The sequence below is a fragment of the Apium graveolens genome, chromosome 7 (assembly GCF_009905375.1).
Source record: "Apium graveolens cultivar Ventura chromosome 7, ASM990537v1, whole genome shotgun sequence".
NCBI lineage: Eukaryota > Viridiplantae > Streptophyta > Magnoliopsida > Apiales > Apiaceae > Apium > Apium graveolens.
The window spans coordinates 80,452,769-80,457,905 of NC_133653.1; the positions used below are offsets into that span (position 1 = coordinate 80,452,769).

At 38.9% G+C, this 5,137-nt stretch overlaps 2 non-coding genes across 2 annotated transcripts; both read left to right on the forward strand.

The window, feature by feature from the left end:
- The first annotated feature begins 3,113 nt into the window (after positions 1-3,113).
- On the forward strand, positions 3,114-3,220 carry LOC141676001 (small nucleolar RNA R71). Its single transcript, XR_012556616.1, has one exon. It is a non-coding gene; the product is annotated as a small nucleolar RNA R71 (small nucleolar RNA).
- A 924-nt stretch (positions 3,221-4,144) lies between these two features.
- On the forward strand, positions 4,145-4,251 carry LOC141676354 (small nucleolar RNA R71). The gene has a single exon (XR_012556950.1). It is a non-coding gene; the product is annotated as a small nucleolar RNA R71 (small nucleolar RNA).
- Positions 4,252-5,137: the final 886 nt, after the last annotated feature.

A 5,137-nucleotide genomic window follows, 5' to 3' on the forward strand; every position in this document is an offset into this window, starting at 1 on the left:
TGGGTCCGAAAATGGGTTACTTAGCCGCTAAGTAACTAAAAAAATGATACGATTTTAATACCAGATTTGGATAATTATCAATACAGAGCCTCTTATAAAATATTTTATACAAAAATAAGGTAACAGTATCCCGTCTTTCGAGAATACGGGTTTTATCGGTCTATAAAAATGATTAGCGTATAGAAAATTTTAAGCCGGGACTCGTACGGGTCAAACTGTACCCGGATCGAAAAAGTCGAAACATGAAAAATGTTCAGAATTATCAGATTAGGTTATGAAGGAATTTTCGGAAATTTTTTGGGTTGTAAAAACGCAAAAACGGTTGAAGTGGAACGATTTATGACTAAAAAAAAGTAATTTTATAATTATGTAAAAATAATCATTATTAATTCTATAAATCCCTATAAAATCACATAACACTCCAAAATTTACCAGAAAAATACCAAAACTATCTATATTTTATCCTGGATAATTAAAGATTTAAAATATCTAAATTTTATCAGAAATAAACATCCAAATATTAATATCAATCATCAAATAATTCACCAAAATTCACATAATAATTATTTATTGATAAAAATAATTACATAATATTTCTCAGACGTTACAGTACCTATCAACAAGCAATATGTTTGGGGAACAATATAAGTTCCAGATTGATGATGTGATTCTTACAAGGACAAGGAGGGGTAGACTCCAGTACTTCGTGGACTGGGGAGACTACCAATTTACTACCACATGAGAAGGTATCTTATATACAGATGAACATGTGGAGTATGCGTACCGGAGAGGGATGGACGCAAAACTGTGTCTTGAGAGGGATAGACACGAAGTGTGTACCTGAGAGGGACGGACACAGAAAAGGCCCAAATACGGCCAGGGTGATAACCAATAATAAAAGGGAATCATCCATCTACATGTAGAAAAGGTTACTATTTCCGTAGTACGACTGATCATCGTATACAGTGGCTCCGGTGAATGTCATATTCTTCCAATTGGAATTATGATGCAATATCGTAACCAAAGCCTAGGTGCTGGGTTTACTATTAAGGTATTCACAGGATAATAAAATCCACTAAAGAATTATTTTCATAAGAAGGTGTGTATCACCAAGGAAAACTATTTTCGGATAAAACATAATTATCATATATGATGTTTTACGTGAGTTATCATACATTCATTTTCATATTGTACATTTTTATGATGGGCATTATAGCTCACACTTATTTTCTTAAATTGACACAACACAACAGTGAATCAAGATGCCTACCATGAGAACCCCCGCCAGGAAACAGGTAGGAAATGGCCAGCTGTTCCGTAGGTTTGGTGCTGTACCACAGGTAGTCCGAATAAGCTGGATTGGTTTTCAGTTGTTTTAGTTCAGCTTATTTATAAGTATGACTTATGTAAGGTAATAAATAAGAAACGTATATTTGGCCGACGGATTAGCCTTACTTAAAGGTTATTCCTCGGTAAGACTTAATTACTTTTGGGTTGTAATAATTATCACTATATGGTTGATCTACTCTAGTAATGAATGGTTCCTTTTCAAGATAACAACCTGTAAGTGTGTGTGTGTGATAAGTGTGGGGTATTAAAATATGAGTATATATATATTGTGATGCGAGGTATGTGGTTTATAGTGATTGAAATGGCGTGGCCTCCTATATCCCTGACCCCAGATTTTGGGGCGCCACATCAAATGCTCAGGTAAAGGCTTAAACTCATAAGTGGGAGCTTCCTCAATAGATGGTTTGAGGCGTTTAGGAGCTTTGTTCAATTCCTCCATTCCAAGAGATTCAAAAGGCATATCTATCTTCCTCTTCCAAGGAGAAGCATTCAAATACTGCAGTTGCTCATCACCTTCATCATCTTCACTATCTGAAGTTCCCAATAAGGCTTTCTCTAAAGCATCGGAACTTAGGATTGATCAAGTTATGAAGTAACTACAGAATCGACTAACTCCACCTTTAAGCACTCCTCATTTTTCATAGGAAATTTCATAGCATTGAACACATTAAAAGTTACATCCTGATCCAGTACTCACATCGTAAGCTCACCCTTCTACACATCTATCAAGGTTCAACCAGTTGCCAAAAATGGTCTTCCCAAGATTATGGGAATCTTTTTATCCTCCTCGAAATCAAGAATTACGAAATCAGCAGGGAAGATGAGTTTATCAACCTTGACCAAGACATCCTCCACAATACCTCACGGATATTACCCTCAAGAGGGGTGTGCTCAACAGTACTCTTCCACAAGACATCCTCCACTTCTACTTCCTGCTGCTCCACTTCTTTCCCAGCCTCAGCTTCTTCATTCAACACTTGAGTTTGATCGGAATTTGTAACCTTTCCAGACCTTAAAGTGATTTCCTTTACCTACTCCTTAGCTTCCCTCTTTCCTGACACTTTAGTGTCACTAGGTAGTGTACCAGGCTAATGATTAAGTAAGGCATTGATAATTTGCCCAATTTGATTTTCCAGGTCTTGATAGAAATGGCTTGACTTTTGCACATAAGCTTCAACTCATCTAATTTAGATTTTTCATTAGCTTGTTGCAACTGTAGTTGTTGTCTCGGTGAATATTACGGTTGCTGAAAACCTGGGGGGTTGTACTGCTTAGTTGGATACTGCTGATAAGGCTGTTGAACCGCATTCAGAGTGTTGCTCCAACTGAAATTAGGATGATTGCGGTTGTTGGGATGATAAGTGGCTGGCACAGGTTGCTGCGAACGCTGAAAGTTTCTCATGAACTGAGCTGATTCACTAGAAATTGTGCACTGATCAGTCTCGTGGGCACCAGCACAACGCTCACAGACACTAGCAATTTGATTAACTCCATAATTAGCTAAAGTATCCACCTTCATCGTCAAAGCCTTAAGTTGGGCAACTATAGCAGTTGCTCAATCCAACTACAGAATTCCTGCTACCTTTCCCTGAGTTAGTCGCTGGGAAGGATTCTAGTACTCATTAGCAGCCATCAGTTTAATAAGTTCATAAGCTTCATCGTAGCTTTTAGCCCACAAGGCTCCTCCTGATGCTGCATGAAGCATGGGTCTAGAAGTAGCACCCAATCCATTGTAGAAACAGTTAATAATCATCCAATCAAGCATGCCATGGTGTGGGCACTTCCTCAGCATCTCCTTATATCGATCCCAAGCCTCACACAGAGATTCCCCAGTTTGCTGAGCAAACTGAGTAAGAGCATTCCTGATTGCAACAGTCTTTGCCATAGGGAAAAATTTAGTGAGAAATTTTTGAGCAAGATCTTCCCAAGTGGTGATAGACCCTGCTGGTAGAGAATGTAACCAGTACTTAGCTTTTTCCCTCAGAGAGAATGGGAAAAGTCGCAGCTTGAGAGCATCTTTAGTCACATCATTCAATTTATAAGTGTCACAGATCTCGATGAAATCCCTGATGTGCATGTTGGGTTCATGTATTTGTTATGCATGATTAGTAGGTAATTTTAACCATCTTACTTGCCCTGTGTAATCAAGATAGATAACTTGTGCTTAAACCATTATGTTGTCAAATTCTATAGACATATAGGGTCTTAATATAATTGGTGTCTATTCAGCTTCTATCTCTTTTATGGATGTCTGGTAGTATGGTACTCGTGCAACGAAAGTTGGCATTTATCAGTTTCGTGTTGTCTGATTAGTGTCATCACCATTGCTTTCTAAGGTTAAGAACAATAAGGCTATTGAATGAAGTATATAATGAAGTTAGAATCCCATGTTTGTCATATATATTATTTCAACCAAACTTATTTTCTTAGTATAATTGTTAGCTTAATTCTTAGTTATAAGCAACCCAATTGTTATCGTCTTAGTATTGAATAATAACCATACATTGTTGCTTGAGTGCATGAAATAATTAGTTAACCAAGTCAGTCTCTGTGGGAACGAACTAGAAAAGATTCTATACTACTTGCTACTTCCAACTACAGAATTCCTGCTACCATTCCCTGAGTCAGTCGCTGGGAAGGATTTTGGTACTCATTAGCAGCCATCAGTTCAATAAGTTCATAAGCTTCATCGTAGCTTTTAGCCCACAAGGCTCCTCCTGATGCTGCATCAAGCATGGGTCTAGAAGTAGCACCCAATCCATTATAGAAACAGTTAATAATCATCCAATCAGGCATGCCATGATGTGGGCACTTTCTCAGCATCTCCTTATATCGATCCCAAGCCTCACACAGAGATTCCCCAGTTTGCTGAGCAAACTGAGTAAGAGCATTCCTGATTACAGCAGTCTTTGCCATATGGAAGAATTTAGTGAGAAATTTTTGAGCAAGATCTTCCCAAGTGGTGATAGACCCTGCTGGTAGAGAGTGTAACCAGCACTTAGCTTTGTCCCTCAGAGAGAATGGGAAAAGTCATAGCTTGAGAGCATCTTCGGTCACATCATTCAATTTGAAAGTGTCGCAGATCTCGATGAAATCCCTGATGTGCATGTTGGGGTCTTCAGTAGGTGAACCCCCAAACTGAGTTCTATATCATCGGGATCGTGCTTGACTTGATCTCAAAAGTATTAGCTGCCCAACTTAAGGCTTTGACGATGAAGGTGGACACTTTGGCTAATTATGGAGTTAATCAAATTGCTAGTGTCTGTGAGCTTTGTGCTGGTGCCGACGAGACTGATCAGTGTGCAATTTCTAGTGAATCAACTCAGTTCGTGAGCAACTTTCAGCATTCGCAGCAACCTGTGCCCGCCACTTATCATCCCAACAACCGCAATCATCCTAATTTCAGTTGGAGCAACACTCAGAATGTGGTTCAACAGCCTTATCAGCAGTATCCAACTAAGCAGTACAACCCCTTGGTTTTCAGCAAGCGCAATATGCACCGAGACAACAACTCCAGCTGCAACAAGCTAATGAAAAATCTGAATTAGAGTAGTTGAAGCTTATGTGCAAAAGTCAATCCGTTTCTATCAAGACCTTGGAAAATCAAATTGAGCAAATTTCCAATGCCTTGCTTAATTGTCAGCCTGGTACACTACCTAGTGACACTGAAGTGCCAGAAAAGAGGGAAGCTAAGGAGCAGGTAAAGGAAATCACTTTAAGGTTTGGAAAGGTTGCGAATTCCGATCAAACTCAAGTGTTGACTGAAGAAGCTGAGGCTGAGAAAGAA